Raw genomic sequence first — 17,561 nt, 5'->3', positions numbered from 1 at the left:
TGAGTGGAAGCCCAAAATCTCTGTAAATGTTTATGAAAATTAATAAAATATAATTATAGAAAAAAAAAAAAGGACTGACTCTTCCTGAAAGTATGTCCAAAGTACATGAGATGGAACTTCAAAATCCTTGGCTCCAAGGAGCAGCTTTATTTCACCCTATCTATGACAGACCTGTTTGTTCTCTTGGCAGTCCATGGTATGCTCAACACTCTTCTCCAGCACCACAACTCAAAGGCATCGATCTTTCTTCTACAGTTCTTAGTCATAGTCCAGCTCTCTGATGCATAGCAAGTAATTACAAAGACCATGGCTTGGTTTAGGACCACCGTAGTCTCTAGACTGACATCATTGCTCTTCAGCACTCTGGAGAGATCCCTGACAGCAGATTTACCTAATGCAATTAATCTTTTTGTTTTCTGGATGCTGGTTGATTGTGGAAACAAGCAAGCTGAAACTATGAACAATCTCAATCTCTTCTCCATCTATCATGGTGCTACCATTTGACCCAATGGTGAGAATCTTTATTTTTCTTGATATTGCGCTTCAGTCCACATTGAAGACTACAGTCCTTAACCTGCAGCAAATTCTTCAGATCCTCCTCAGTTTTGCCAAGCATTATTGTGTCATTGACATAGCTCAGGTTGTTGATAAGTCTTCTTCCAGCCCTGATGCCACATTCCTTCTCATAAAGTCTAGCCTCCTGAATGATCTGTTGCATATATAGATGGATAAGATATGGAGATAGGATGCATCCCAGACACACTTCTTTCCTGATTTTGAACCATGTGGTGTTTTGTTTCCTTGCTCTGTTCTGATGACTCCTTCCTGGTCTAAGTATAGGTTTCACATGAGCACAATCAAGTGTTCTGGGAGTCCGCATTCTTTTCAAGGTTAGCCATAATTTGTTGTAGCCCACATAGTCAAATGCTTTTGCATAGTCAATGAAACACAGATAGACATTCCTCTGTTACTCTCTGCTTTCAGCTAAAATCCTTCTGACCTTGGCTTTAATGTCCCTAGTTTCATGGCCTCTTCTAAATCCCACTCGCACATCTGGCAGTTCTCTCTTGATGTACCTACCATTCAAGTCGTTTTTGGATAATTCAGCAGGATCATGCTTGCGTGTGATATTAGTGATGCTGTTCAATAATTTCCACACTCTGTAAGGCCTTGTTTTGGAAGCCATCTACTGCCTCTAAATGGAAGTGCAGAGCACAGAGAATGAGTCAGGGCACCTGAAGATGTGAGATAATAGCCATACAATAAGAATTGGTAGATCCTTCACGTAGCTTGATCCCTTTGGGAAAAGATGAAGATAGTCGTTTGTGTCACAAAAGTCTCAGTAAGCTAAGCTCCTAAGGACACCCTCCACCCTCCACCAGTTCTCAGTGTCCTCTGGTATTGAAGACCAGGTGATTAAGAGAAGAGAGCCTTGAGAAACCTACAGGGGCTGGCCCCTTGACACTGCAGTGAAATCTCTGCCCCAGCAGCTTTTCTCTCATGCCTGTAGACCAGTCTCTGGGGTGAGCGCCCAGTGAAGTGCATCAAGCGTCCTCATGATAAAGAGGACCACCTACCTTTATCATAAAATACCCTCCAGCTGCTCAAATCTTAAGATAGCAAATGCTATCTTTAAGAGGCTGTTTAGTTTTTTCATTTATTATTTCCTGAGCCTATTTGTTTTCTGTAGAAAGCATGAAAGTTATCTCCTAAGTTATAGTGAGGTTAACTGGAGACCGCCTGTGCTGATATAGACAGCCTGCTCACCGCAGCAGAGAGTTTGCAGCCGTAAGTCATCAGTACAGACAAGAAACTGACAGCAAAACAGGAACAATACGGCTGTGTTTGAACAAGAAGTAATATAACTACTGCAGCTAAATTGAGGGTACTAGCAAAAGGTCAGGGACTGTAGTCTTCAATATGGATTGAAGCGCAACAACAAGAAGGCAGAGATACTCACCATTGGGCCAATTGGCAGCACCATGATGGATGGAGAAGAGATTAAGGTTGTTAATAGTTATAGCTTGCTTGGCTTCACAATCAACACTCTTGGCACCAGCAGTCAGAACTCAAAAGGATTGCATTAGGTAAATCTGCATCAGGAACCTCTCCAGAGTACTGAGAAGTAATGATGTCAGTCTAGAGACTAAGATGCTCCTGGTACAGGCCATGGTCTTCCCAGTTACTCATGATGCATCAGAGAGCTGGTCAATGACTAAGGATAACAGAAGAAGAATCGATGCCTTAGAATTGTGGTGCTGGAGAAGAGTCTTTAACATACCATGGACCGCCAAGATAACAAATAGGTCTGTGTTGGAGAGGGTAAACCTAATTTCTCCTTGAAGGCTAGGATACTTTGGGCATGTGGATAGGAGGGGCCAATCCTTGGAGAAGGATATCAAGCTTGGAAGAGTGACAGACAGCACAGGAGGGGAAGACAAAGACCCCAGATGAGATAGTTTGATACAGTAACTAAAGCAATGGGGGTAAGTGTGTCAGAATCAGTGAGACTGAATCAGAACAGGGCTTCAGAGCTGTTGTACATGGGGTCGCTATGGGTCGCAGGTGACTCGATGGCACATAACAACAACAAGAAGAAGCAGATGTAGCCAAATTTGTCAACTATTATGAGGTCACTGTGAACAAATCTAAAGGTCTCAAGGAAGAAGTCAAAGTCTCCAACATCCTCACTTCACCTTTAAGAAGGGTGACAACCATCAAAGATCATGTTAACTTCTCAAGGCCACAGACCTAAGTCATCCTGGTAGGGAACAAAGCAGAAGAGGGACTTTCTTTTATCCACCTCCTTACTTCTCTCTAGGATTGTCCACCGTTTGCTAGGCTGTATGAGATCCAAGGGATTTTGGAGAAAAGGATCTAATTGATAATATATCTTGGAGAAAGTGCATCCTTTCTCTGTAGAGGCAGGGATGGTTAAGCTTCGTCTGAAATACTTTGGGCATGTTTTTAGGAGGGGTCATTCCTTGAAAAACAAGACACATTATGTCTGGAAAGGTGGAGGGTGCAAAAGAGAAGACCCTCAACAAGACAGATTGACACAGTGATTGTAACAATGGGCTTAAATATGTCAGAGATGGTGCGGATGGTACAAGTTAGGGCAAGGTGCAGATCCATTCCTTATAGGGTCGCTGCATCACTATAAGTCGTGCTTGACTCAAAGACACCTAATAGTAACAACTGATAAAGGTTCAGGGCAGCTAAGGTACATATGTTCAGGTAGGCAAGAGAAAAGTTGCTCTTGACTGGGTGCTGCTCTTCTTAATACCTGTAGTGGTATTTTGGAGATAGTCTCTGTCACTGGAGTAAAGGGGCAATGGAACCTCAGGATGCACCTTTTCAATTGACTTCCCTCATGTCTGTCCTCCATGCTCAACATTAGTGCATGACAGCCCAGGACTAGATAGATTAGGGTGTAGAGTTCAACGTTCCCTCTAGCTCTAAATCTCCAGGTTTTCCATTAACATTTAATGCCCCTCCCAGAGCCAGGGAACCAGGAGCTTTCCAGGAAGTATCAAGTCAAGCAAAGGTATGCCTCAAGGAAAATTCACTCATTTCCTGGAACCAGACTCATAGCTAACCCATCTATCTGGTTTCCAAGGCTGTAAATCTCACAGGAGGAGGCTGCCCTTCTTTCTTCTGCAGAGCTGCTTGTGAATTCAAACCACCAGTTAATTAGACACAGTCTTACCATTAGTAACTTCTTAGAGACGGCATCACCTGAGCTCCCTTCAGGGAAACAGAGTTCCAGTGCTATTGTGACAAAAGTGAGTTTTCAGGTGATTTTGCTTATTTTTTAATTAGTGGCTTGCTGAGTGCCTACTATATGGTGCATTCTTTAGGTATATTATATTTAGTATTTACTAAAACTCTACCAGGGAAGGTATTAATTACACTCATTATACAGGCAAGGAAACTGAGACCCAGCAAATTCAAATAGTCTTTTCAAAGTCTTACCACTTACAAGTAGCCACACCAGGTGTATGTGATTTCCAAGTCTGTGACTGTCACTTCTTCTCTTCAAAAATATTCATACAACACAACAAAACTTGTCACTGGAGTCCCTGAGCTTCCCCCACCACCCCAGGACAGCTGCAGACACTTCTGACTCTCACTGGTAGAATCACTTTCAGTCAGGTGTGCACTGCCAGGCCAAATGAGACATGATTGCAAATAATTGTGACATGACATGGTCTGGAATGAAGAGCAGATGGGGCTTAAGTGCAAGAAGTCCTTTGGGGTCTGATTTCAAGGGAAGGAGACATAGCCATCTTAATGATTTCCAGCATGCTTTGGCAAGAGGAGACAGGACGGGAGATGACAGCCATGGATGATGTGGTTGGCAACAGCTGAAACCGAAAATCCTGGCTGCATACCCCTGGAAGTCATCATTCACAGCATCACCAGCCCTGGAACTGAGAGAGGTCACATAGAGAGGGAGACCAAGGCCTTGGAGAAGGCCCTTGGAAGAGAGGTTGAACCATGACCAACACAGACAGAGCCACAAGAATTTCAAATCTTGCAGTGGAGCTGGATTGGAAACAGAACAAAGAAGAGGGACAATATGTGGTGACAAGAGCAGAATCGGGTCTTCAGAAGGTCTGGCTCCTCCCAGGTCTAGTCCTAACTAAGCACACATCCCTGGGGAAATCATTGATTCTCTTTGAGACTTGATCAAAGGAGCTAGGTCCCTTATAACTCTAAAATACTTTTACCCTAGCCTAATCCTATTAAAAATACCTTTTGGAAAGGTATTCTCTTTATTTATACTCAATTAAATAAAAATCAAAGATACTTCTTATGAGAAATAGCCCCACACAGAGGCCCAGTCCAAAAAGATTGTTGTCTAAATGCCCATTTTAAGAGCATAGAGGAAAGAATCGCTTCCTTTCCTCCTTTCCTGTATTTGTTTTATTAGTGAAGGTGCCTCTGGCTGCTATTTTTTTTTAATTCTCTAATTCAGCTGGCTTAAACAATATGGAAATGCAATTCATAAGAAATCTACAAATAAACAATCTCCAAATCTGTCAATTCATCCCCAAGAATGGAGTTTGTTTGCATTTTTCACCCTGCTACCCTCCAGATACCAGGTTTTGTCATCAAAAGTAGGTTCCTCTCATGGTTATAAAGATGGCTGCTTTATTTCTAGGTATATTTCCAGGCATTCCAACGTCTAGTAGAAGAAGAAAGTCAATTTCTTCCTAGGCGTCTCTTTTTGAGAAACAAGAAAGCCTGTTACAGAAACTCTTCAGAAACTCCACTCACATCTCATTATCCAGAACTGATTCATATGTCTCACTGTAACACAATAATAGGTAGGGGAGTAATACCACCATGACTCACTCAGAATAGTCAGGATTGCTTGAAAGACTGAGGAGGGAGGGAGAGAACCCTGAACAAAACCAGGATTCCACCAGCAGAAAAGAGCCGGGGGTAGTTGAGGGTTTGGTAACTGTGGGAATGACAGCTATTTGCTTCCCCAAGCCCATTTTCCTTTCTTTTTTTTATTTTCTTCTGAGTAACTGAAACCCTAATATTTAGCTAGGCAGTTTACCACCCAAAATAAACATTTGATGTCTCAACTTTACATTTTCACCATGATGTATGGTCAGGTGACTAATCTGTAGTCAAAGAGATGTAAGCAGAGGGTTGGATGGAATGTCTGAAATGTTTTAATCAACCTAATCAACTTGGGGATCTGTCAACTGCATTCTTCTGCTTTCCTCCTCCTTCCAGCCTGCAATGCAATTGTGATGGTTAGATCTTCCCAGCCACCTTGAATCATGAGTTGTCTCCAGGGATAGAAAGGGCACATTGAAAGGCACGAAGACACATAGAAACACATAGACTCCTAGAAATCACATCCTAGGATGAAAAAACAGAGAGATGGAAGTATCTGGAACCATAATACCTGCCCAGATTTTCTCTCTCCACATGCACATAACTACATTGTGAAAGAATAAATCTGTGTGTGTATATTGACATTGTTGTTGTTGTTAAGTGCTGTCGAGTTGTAGACTACTCATAGCAACTCTATGAATGAAAGACCTAGACACTTGTATAACTTTCATCATTTCTCCAAGTTCAAGGAGTTTCCAGAGGCAAGCTATTTTGGAAGTGGAGGCCACTCCTGCTTCCAAGTGTGTATACGCCGTTACAATTCCTAACTGACAACTAAACCAGCACTGAATACTTTACCACAGAACCTAAATTGCTTAGGTTAGTTTTTCTTGGTCCCTTTACTTTAGAAAATATCAAAGACAAGATAGAATTTTGGAATCACAGTAACCTGAGTACAGCTTCTGACCTTGCCAATTACAAACTGGGTGATCTCTGACATGGGACGCAACTTCACCTAACTTCATGTCAGTATCTGTAAAATAGGATTGGATATTCCTACCCCAGGAGCTACCCTGATTGTGCAAATTGTTGTGCTTGGCTGCTAATCGAAAGGTTGGAAGTTTGAGCCCATCCAACAGTGCCCCAGAAGAAAGACCTAGAATCTATTTCTGAAAGACAGCTTCTGAAAACCCTACAAAGTACATTTCTACTCTTATATACCAGGGGGGAATTATAACTATTGTGATTACTATTTCAAAGGGTTACTGATCTTTTAGGAAAACTTCTGCAAAACACCTCGTATTACTTTTGCATACAATGGGTATGCAATGGGTCCTAAATATTGTCAAAAATAGTAACAGCATCATAAGGTCTTAGAATCCTACCATGTAGCTCAAGCCATTTGTTTTCTAGAAGAAATACCCAGACAGGTAGAAACAGGTTCCCAGGGAGAGGACCTCTGAGGCCATTGTCAGAGGCATCATTACCATTATTATTCACCACTGCCTCATTCTGGCCACTGCATAGACACTGCCCTGCCGGTGGCCCCAGAGCTTCAGGGCTTCTCTTCTAGACATACAAAGTCCAGTCCTTGATGAGAGACAGACGCTCAGCCCTGAGCACCAAGCACGAAGATGGCGTGCTTCCTCTGTGCTGATATCATCAGTCAGTCACATCATGTGGCACTACTTTAATTGCTGGCCTATTTTTGGAAAAATAGATGGCTAAACATAAGCGATTTTTTTTTCTTAGCTTTTTCCCCCTTCTCATTACTGAAGTAAAGTACTTGGTAAATAAGGGCTGATTTGCATGACATTTTGCATGAATAGCAGTGTTGACTGAACAAGGTAACAGATTTTGAACTTTTGTAGGCATTCTATTCAATTTTAAAATGATCTAGTGTTAATTCCCAGTAGATTTCCACCAGCAATAAAATCAACCACAATTGGAAAGGACGGGCTAGGTGGCTACAAGGGGGAAATACAGAAGTAATTATGAGCCTGTGGAAGTTTGTTTAGGTGGGTGAGGAACACTTCTGGGCATGCACATTTGTCTCTGCAGATATTCCAGGTCAGGGGTCCCTGGTTATGTGCTGAACCCCAGGTGACTTCAGAGTTTGAGGCCCTGTCAGGGTCTTGCTGGGAGCCACAGAGGACTCGTGCTGTGCTTCCCCAGGCTGGAATTGGTCAGAACAATACTCACAGAAATCCAAGGGAAAGAATACCACCACAAAGGCCGAATCACCACCAAGTTCATTCTAGAGGTAGTAATGGATTCCAATTTAGACTTGTATGCTAAAAAAGATGGCAAGTTCCTCATGGGCTCCACAAAATAATGGAATAAAAGCCTTCCAGTGTCTTTCCCACCAGCAAAATCAGAATGCTCAATCACCTAAGAAACTTGCCTGGTGTGACTGCTTGTTCGAATAACTCACCCCAGGGCATAATTGTAGAGCGTGAGGATGATGAATGACTAGGCGAGAACAAATAAAATATAATAACAATTCTGCCCTGGATTTAAATAATGCTTTTCCTCTCCAGAGCTCTAAGTGCTTTCACATAGATTAGAAGGGGAGGGTGGGTATTATTACCCTCATTTGTAGATAAGGAACTAGAGTCAGAAATGTATGTTGTTTGTCCAAAGACCTATTAGCACCATGCTATAACCGACCCAGCTAATTGCTATTTGGTTCAGGGACTTAGAAGAAGGACTGTTAGAGGTAAAAAGATATCTTTGACATTATCTCTGCAACATATTCATTCGAACACTGTTCCATTCACTAGAGGTAAACTAACCCATCAAGCCCTTCATGGAGCAGGAAATGAAATTCATGGCTGCTGTTGTTATCTGGATTAAACCAACCTGCAACTCATGTTACATGAAGGTGTTACTGCTCCCTAAGGACTTCTTGGCTGTAATGTTCACAGAAGCAGTTTGCCAGGCCTTTCTTTCATAGGGCATTGGCTGGATTCCAACCACCAGTTTTTGGATTAGCAACCAGCTGCAAACCACTAGCATCACCCAGGTTCCTCCAGGCTCCTCACAATCCGGTAAATAAGCTACTTCCATCTTCAAATACAGCTTTCCCAGGAAAATAGCACCAGAAAGGTCCTTTCCGATAACTTAAGAATCCTGCTTGAGTCATCAGGGTCATGGTCAGAGATGAGGTGGATTTACAGAAACAGGAGGGGATTTATTTGACTTCACCAGAAGAGCAAGCAGAACAATGACTCGAAAGCTCTTGTGGAAGTAAACGTTCCCAAATACATATACAGAAGTCCCCTCTCTAGATGATTTTTAAAAAACCCTCAAACATCCCCACTGCCATCAAGTCTATTCTGACTCATTGCAAGCGAGGTATCTGAGGCTACACATTTCAATTAAAATCTTTTTCCCCAGAGACCAGCTGTTGTTAAGTGCTGTCCAGTTGCAGGTGACTCCTAGCGACCCTATGAAGGAGAGTCCTCAATGCTTGGGTGTCTCTCATCCTCTCTCCAGGTTCATAGGGTTTCCGGAAGCAAGCTATTATGAAAGTGGATGCCACTCCTCCTTCCAAGCTTGTTTTAATAGGAGAGCTCCATCCCACTCTGTCCACATTGGGTAACCAACCATTAACGCATTTGACACATCAGTGTCACAGTGTTCAGCCTCACAGCAACCACAAGTGACCGCTGTACGACAACTTGTACACAAGGGCTACATGACCTAGAGGAATGTCTGAACAAAAGCAATGAAAGACAGGTCCACCTTCGGCTTGGTAGCATCCACCTTCTGTCCACAGGGCCAGTTGATCTCTCTCTCCATGTTGATGTTACTATTGTTAAGTGCCGTCGAGTCGCAGGCGACTCATAGCGACCCTATGAAGGAGAGTCCTCAACCAGCTAGTGGGTTCAAATTGCACAACCAGTAGGTCACTAGTGCAACTTGCTATGCCACCCAGAGCCCCAGCACTAAGCTTCTTGCTCTATGCCTCCTCTCCACCATTGTCATAATCACCTACATCCTGTGGGAAGCAGAGAGAACTTTAACAAGAATGTGGGAGAGAGTGTTTGGCTAGTTGCCCTTGAGGATTCTATCCTCTGAGGATGTTCACCCCTTGCTGGCTTTGATATGTCATGTCTATAGCCCCAGGCAAGCAGCCCTTGAAACACCAGGTCAGACTCTGAAGCCCCTGGTGGCTGAACTCCAGGGGCCTGTGTGGTATATCACTAACCTGCGGTGGCGGGTGCATTGCTCTGGGCTCCTGAGCTGCAGGATGTTCAGAGAGCGTGTCTGAGGTGAGAAGCTCGGGCCTGGAAAGAAAGGAGAGTGGGCAAGAAAAGATAAAGGAGCTGCCACAGCACCTGATCCCTAGAGCAGCTGCTGTCGGAACAGTAGACAAGGGTTTGAGCAGAGGCTGTCACCCCACAGAGCCCGTCTTCCCCCTGCCTCTCTTCCTTCTGTCAGCTGCACTCAGCATCTTTTCCTATCTCTCTTAATTGTCCATTGATTTCCCCCATCCTCAGGTATCGGCCTCTGGTCTATGGTCCATTCTGCTTATCAATAAGATGAGAAACACTTGGGTTCCCTCTCTCCAGGCCCCCACCTGGTCACTCTCACGAATCTCCTTATTTCCCCTAACCCATTTACCAGTGTGTAAGAGAAGAGGTGCTCTTGGGTTAATGTATTGGTGTTGCTGCTGTGTGCCATTCAGTCACTTAGACAGCCTGTGACAGAGTAGAACATCTCCATAGGATTTTCTAAGCTGGAAGAGCTCAAGGGAACTGTGCTTTCACGGCTCCAGTGTGCTTTGACTCCCTCAGCAGCTCCTGCTCCCAGGTGATTTACAGCTTCGGAAACCCCTTCCACTCCATCCCTCCCCTACCTCTAGGGTCAGCCATGAAAGAAAGCTTTTGAAAATCTTGTCAGAAGCAGAGAGCCAGGCCTTTCTCCCACAGAGCAGCTGGATGAGTTTGAACCACCAACCTTAGCAGCTAAGAGCTTAACTGGTTTTCTTCTCAGCCTGAAATGTCTTTCCCAAGATTCAGCATCCTTGCAACAAAGATAAATCCAACCTCACAAAAATAAGGATGATACAGAATTTCAATTCTAATTTTAGGTAATCATAATATGTTCTAGGATGCAAGGGCACATGACATCACCAATAATTCAGATGTTTAGATAAACATTCACCAGGCAAAAGCCTCTATTCAGGGGAGCAAGTGGAGAGAAGGATGATGAGTTGTTTACTGAATTTCTGTATGCCTTCAGCTGGTATGCTGCTTGGCTCACCATTTACATGGAGCCCTGTTCTCCATTCATGTTTCCCCAACAGGATATTTTATCCCGTTTCTTAGGATGGTTAGACATCAGGGTATGCTCTTGAATGTCTGAATTTCCATGACATTTGCAGCTATGATTTTTCCCAGATTTTCCCCTGCCTTTGCTTCCTAGTCCCCAGCCAGTGGCCACCCACAGAGGCCCTGGCACAATTGCATCACATCACTTAACGGTGCTGGTTTTTCTGGGAGCTTAGTATGTCTAGGTTGAGAGGTTTCCAGACCTCTACTTTCCCCTCCTCTCCCTCCTGCTGTCTGCATTTGGGCCATTTTGCTGCTTATTAGCACTTCTGATGAAGGACATGAAGGAGCAAATGTGAAAATCTGATTAGTCAGTTCTGCTGTTTTCTGGGAGCAGTGGTAAAAGATGGGTTGCAAAAGAAGGCAAAGCTTTAGCTATTGAAATCTGTAGATTTCAATTAACCTTATTCTTCACAGATAATTGGGAATCGACAATAAAGTTATTTTCTCTTCAACCTTCCAAAAGGGGGGAAAAAATCTCTTTTGATGCCATCTTCATGCTGGGTTAACTGAAGCTCATAAACATCCTGCACATGCTGGTCAGCACCAGCAACTTCTGAGCCAAATGAACTCAGATGCAGCGGTTGTTATGAGGTACCGTTGAGTCAAGTAAAGCTCATCGTCACCCTGTGAACAACAGGCCTCAACTCTGTTCTGTCCTATGTCATACTCTTCACCATTGACACACTTGAGCTCATTTCTGTAGACACTGTGTCAATCCACCTTGTCAGGGGTCTTCCTCTCTTTTGCTGACCCTCCATAATTTTTTTTTTTTAATTTTCTACTAGTGTATCTCCAAAGGTGGCTGATTTTAATCTACAGCCCTCAGGTGTGGTTTTAATTGTTTTTGGTCAAACATTCTTCTAAGTGGTCTGTCTGTCCATTTGCTGTACAGAGGTAACTCATGGTTGCTGTGATGCTAAACACTGTGACACTGATGCGTCAAATGTGATAATGCTTACCCATGGTGGACAGTGTTTGGTGGAGCTTCTATTTAAAACAAGCTTGGAAGCAGGAGTGGCATCCACTTCTGAAATAGCTTGCCTCCGGAAACCCTATGAACTTGGAGAAATGATAAAAGTTATACAAGTGCTCAGGTCTTTTGTTCATAGAGTTGCTATGAGTCATTTATGACTTGACAGCACTTAACAACAACAACAACTAGTTTATTTACAAAATTCGAGTACATTGTTTTCGAGAACAAATTCCTTCCATTTTCCTCACCCCCCCCCCCATCAAATTGTTCAACCCTGTGATTAATCCCTTCCTCCCTCTGTACATCCTCATCCCTCTGCTTCCAACCTCTCCCATCCATCCTGGATCCTTATACTCATTCTATAATAATGGTTTAATACAATATTTATCATTGTGAGACTGAGTTAGTTCACTCAACATAATGCTCTCCAGTCTCTCCCAAGTTAGGTAGTAATTTACAAAATCCTTGCTCCTGTGTGCGGCATTGTATTCCAGAGTGTAAATATACCTTAATTTCACAATCTATTCATTTGTGGTTGGACATATGCGCTGTTGCCATGTTTTTGTGATGGTGGATAATGCTGCTATGAACATTGTTGTACAAATCTCAGTTTGTGCCTCAGTTCTCATATTCTCAGGGTATATTCCAAGTAGTGAAATAGCTGGGTCATATGGAATATGTTCAGCTTTTTGAGGAAGTGCCAAACTGCCTTCAGAATGATTGCACCATTTTATAATCCCACCAACAATGTATAAAAGTTTCTTTCTCACCACATCCTCTCAAATATCAATTACTTGCTGCCCTGTTAAAACTTTGCCACTGTTACTGTTACATTGTGGGTTTGATTTGCAGCTCTCTTATGGCCAGTGATTTGGAGCATTTCTTCATGTATCTGTTTGCCACCTCTTTGGAAGTTTTTTTCATGTCTTTTGCCCATTTTGTAATTGGGTTATCAGTCTTTTTCTTCTGGAGGCCCAGGAGTATTCTGTAAACTTTTGTTATAAGACTTTTGTCTGAGATGGAATTACCAAATGTTTGTTCCCAGTCTGTAGGTATTCTTTTCACCTTGTTGGGAAAAGTTTCTGATGCACACATGGATTTACTCTTTAGAAGGTCCCATGCATCAATTTTATCCTCTTTAGATTGTGTATTTCTGATTGTATGTAGTCTCTTTATACCTTGGACGAGCACTACAGAGCTTGATCTCAGTTTGTCTCTTATGAACGTTATGGTTTTGGGCTTTACTCCCAGGTCTCTGATCACCTTGAGTTGATTTTTGTGATATGATGTGCGATGTGGATCCTGTTTCAGCTTTCTGCAGGTGGAAGCCCAGTTTTGCCAGCACCATTTGTTGAAGAAGTTATCATTTCCCCATTTGATAGCTTTGATTTTCTTATTGAATATTAGTTGACCATAGATAACTGGTTCTGTTTCTGGGTTCTCAATTCTGTGCCATTGTTCTATGTTCCTGTCATTGTACCAGTACCATTCTGTTTTGATTTTTAATGCTGTGTAGTAGGTTTTGAGGTCAAGGAGTACTGTGCCTCCAACCTCATTTTTGTTTCTCAGAAGTGTTTTGCTTATTTGAGGTCTCTTGCCTCTCCAAATAAACTTGATAATTTCCCTTTCAATCATCAACAATAGAAAAAACAAAGCTTTATCATATTTGTCTCCAAGGAGCACTCTGGCTACACTTTTTCAAGACCTATCTGTTTGTTTCTTTGGCAGTCCATGGGATATTCAGTGCTGTTCTCCAACACCACAACTCAAAGTACTGCATGGTTTAAAATTGGGAATGGTGTACATTAGGGATGTATCTCCCTACCTATTCAATCTGTATGCTGAGTAAGTAATTAATGATGCTGGACTCTATGAAGAGGAGTATGCCAGAAATGGAAGAAGATTCACCAATAACCTGTGTTATGCAGATGGCACAACCTTGCTTGCTGAAAGAGGACTTGAAATGCTTACTACAAAAGATCAAAAACTACAGCCTCAGTATATTACATCTCAGCATCAAGAAAGCAAAGGTCCTCACCATGAGCCCAGCAGAAAACATCATGACAGATAGTTAACAAATTGAAACTTCTAGTGATTTCATCTTGATCAGCAATTAACATCCTTGGTACTAGCAATCTGGAGATCAGGAGCTGTATTGCCTTGGGCAAGTTCTCTGTCAAGTCTCTCCAAAATACTAAAGAGCAATAACATCATTTTGAAGACTAAGGTACCCCTGTTTCAGGCCATGATCTTTACCATTGCCTGTTATGCACCTGAGAACTGGACAAAGAATAAAGATGACAGAAGAAGGGACAGTAGACAAAACAAAGAAAGGCCTCCAGGATCAGAAAGAAGAGAAGCCCAGCTCACCCTCTCTGCACTTATGTAGATCCGGCAAGTACCAGAATCCATCCTATTTTGGCTAGTCTACCAGCCAGCCTTTTCTTCCTACAAAGACTTCCTCCTGCTACCTGCCCGCTACAACCTATTAGACCAATGTCTTATAGTCCCACAACATACCTTGCTTTTCCCATTCTCACTTTTTCCTTACTTCTTAATCCCTAAAAACCTGACTTCTTTCTCACATGCAAATCTTCAATACCTGGCTCAATTCTGGCAGCACTGAAGACCTCATAGATGGCACCAGTTAGTGCTGTTATGTCCCCTTCACTATAAACTCATCTTGTCCTTTAGACTTCTATCTGTTGGGGGCAAGTCCTGTGTCTCCTAGAGAGCTTAAGTAAGTTGCAAGTTGGCATCACCTGGCTTCAAGCCCAAACCCTGCAACTTCTAGCTCTACAAAGAGTAAGTCTCAGTTTATTCTTCTGTAAAATGAAACTGAAAATAGAATATACTTTACAATTTACACAAATGATGAGTGTAAAGCATGGTGACACAGGCCCAGGCAGAAAAGCTCTGAGGCAGAGGGATTCTTGCCATTGTTAGCAGCATCCCTAAGACCTCTAGTTGCAATGCTGGACACCTGATAAGCCATCAGAGATCTGCTCTAGGAGGGTGCCTGGGCACACAGTCTGCTATTAAAATATCAAGACTTGTATCTCTGATTTATAGAATTTTTAGTAAAACTTCTCTTTCAGTTTTTTACATTGATCCTTGTCACCACACAATACAAACCCGAATCCATGAGACTCAAGAGCCACTTCTATGCTGTTCACATGATTAGCACTTACTGATCCAAGACCAGCTGTTACTGGGTCAAGTTTAATACCGGCTCCTTCTTCCCCTAGAATGAGTTTATCCCTAGAGAAGCCTCAGTTCTCAGGCAGACACGCTCCAAGGAGACATAACTCCTCAGGTTTCATGACAGTCCCAGATGTGTCTGAAATGTGCTTAAAGAGGAGTATTGTCTCCTCATCTTAATTACAATTATAATTCAATTACACTCTTCTCAAAACTGACAGTTAATATTCTGAAGCCCTTAGAACCTCCAGCCTTTAGCATAGCTCAGTCCTCAAGCTCCCATGTCTCCCTCCTCCTCCTCCTCTTCCCTCTCTGAATCTGCGTCTGGTCTGTAAGCCCTGACTCCCATGTTTTGCATGCAGCGCCATCTTCTGGTCATAGACTTGTCTGCAACCTTCGCCGTCCAGTACCAGATGGATGGGGTGCTTAAGATAGATACTTCCTCTCCACAGGCTAATTTTGCATTGACAGGAAGATCCTGCTGCAGATCTACAATAGTTAATAATTTCTTTGTTAAAAAAATAATAAATAAAACGAGAATGCAGATCTTGTAAGAGAAGAATGAAAGACTGAACGTAACCAAGACTTAATAAATTAGAGAAAATAAACTCTATTTTAGACAGTAATTTACTTTAAATACATGAAGTGCTAGCAGGGCTGACTACATATATACGTATCTTTTTATTTTTTTTCCTTTTAAGCAACCTATCATAGGAAAATGTCAGCACTATAATTTGCTGCAATGATACACCTTTCTGCCTTGGTATAAAAATAATTACCAATCCAGAGACATTGCCAAAATAAAAGAGACAGCTGGGCATAGGCCCTCCTCATCCTGGTAGTGTAGTGGGTAAGGCATTTGCCTGCTAACCAAGACATTAGTAGTATGAATCCACTAGCAGCTGTACAGGAGAAAGATGGGCAATCTCCTCCCATAGAAAATGCAGCCACGGGGTGGCGGGGGCGGGGTGTATGTAGAGAAAATAGTGCAACAATGAATGAATGGAAATCCAAAATCTCTGTAAATGTTCATTAACATGAATAAAATTTAATAAAAATTTTAAAAAAAGAAAAAAGAAAATGCAGCCATGGAAACCTGAGTATCTGTAAAAGATGTGAACATCTAGCATGGCTTCAGTGCTAAATATATAAATGCAGACTTTTTTAAAAAAAAAATCATTATTTAGAAATTACATCTTTTAATTCTGCTAATCAGGATGGGTGTGTTGGAGATGGTGCAATTGGCACAGGACAGAGCAGAGTTTAGGTCTGTTGTACATAGGGTCGCTATGAGTTGCAAACGATTCGATGACACATAACAACAACAACAGCAACAACATTATTTCTAGCTTCTAAAGGCTTCTATCCACATTATTTTATTCCTAAGGAGCCCTAGAGGCTCAACAATTAAGCCCTCAGTTGCTAATTGGAAAAATTAGCAATTCAAAGCCACTCAGCAGCCCTCTAAGGAAGAAGACCTAAAGGATCAGCTTCCATGAAGATTACCCCCGAGAAAAGTCAATGGTCCACTCTGCCAGTGAGGCCTTTATCAGTTGAAAAATGGACTTACCAGCACACAACAACATTCCACGAATTACACTCAACTGTACTCTGTTTGAGGCATTAGAAAAGGTGCTTATCATACCATCTTCAACAGACCCCAAAGACCCTGATCTCACAAGGCTCACAAATTACGGGAGTGTGACCGAATCATTGCAGCACTTTGGAGACTTGCAAGAGTAGAATGTACTTAGTCAAATAGTGGAACAAAAGAAGAACGTGGTAGATACTTAAGCTGAGTCTTAAACAATGAGATGTTCCCAGGCAAGCAATGTGAGTGAGAAATTCCTGGCAGAGGGAACAGCGTGTGGAAAAGCACAAAGACTTGAACCAGCGCGGCATCTCAGGAGAACTAGTTCAGTTGTACAGTCCTGCTTCTGGAATCTAGTCATATGGAATGACTTGATCACTCATGGCTTTGCTCTCATGTATTGAGCTCTAGGATTCTGCTATGCAATAGATTGCTTTTCTATGACCTTTTTCATGTGACCTTCTGAGTGGGTCTATACAAAGGAGATGCTTGTGGCTCAACAAGGAAGTTAGGCAATTTGCTAATACTCCAAATAAACACATGAGTACCCTCGCAGGAGTTGTTGCTATGTGCTGTCGAATAGCTGACTCTCCATTAGATTTTCAGAGTTTGTAAATCCCACAAGGGAGATTATCCATCTTTCTCCCACAGGGCAGTCAGTAGATTCAAACCACCTGCCTTTGGGTTAGCAGTGCAACTCTTTACCACTAGGTCACCTGAACTCCCTCTTCTAGGGGTGCAACAATTCAAGTAAAGTGTTCAGAATGAGAGAATTAGTCACTTTGGCCATCCTGCCAGGCTCAAAATGAGTCATCTGAGAGGCTGACCAGGAATCCTTTACAAATACCAAGAAAAAAGACCTAAGAATGAAGTTCTCTGAATGCAAGATTCCTGTGCTGAGAACCTTCTGCACCTAGGAGACACAGAGAGATTTGTAATACTGGAGGTAGCATCAGGTGATGAGAAACAGCAATAGCAGACACAGCAGAAACAGGAGCTTGATGGGACAGAACAATGGGTTCTTGATCCACAAAACCAAAAAGATGAGAGCCTTTAAACCAGAGCCTTGCTGGCAGGATGTGGTGCCTCTGCATAC

The sequence above is a fragment of the Elephantulus edwardii genome, unplaced genomic scaffold, assembly GCF_000299155.1.
Source record: "Elephantulus edwardii isolate Elephantulus edwardi_28Jun2011 unplaced genomic scaffold, EleEdw1.0 scaffold00067, whole genome shotgun sequence".
NCBI lineage: Eukaryota > Metazoa > Chordata > Mammalia > Macroscelidea > Macroscelididae > Elephantulus > Elephantulus edwardii.
Note: the sequence above shows the minus strand (reverse complement) of the source record.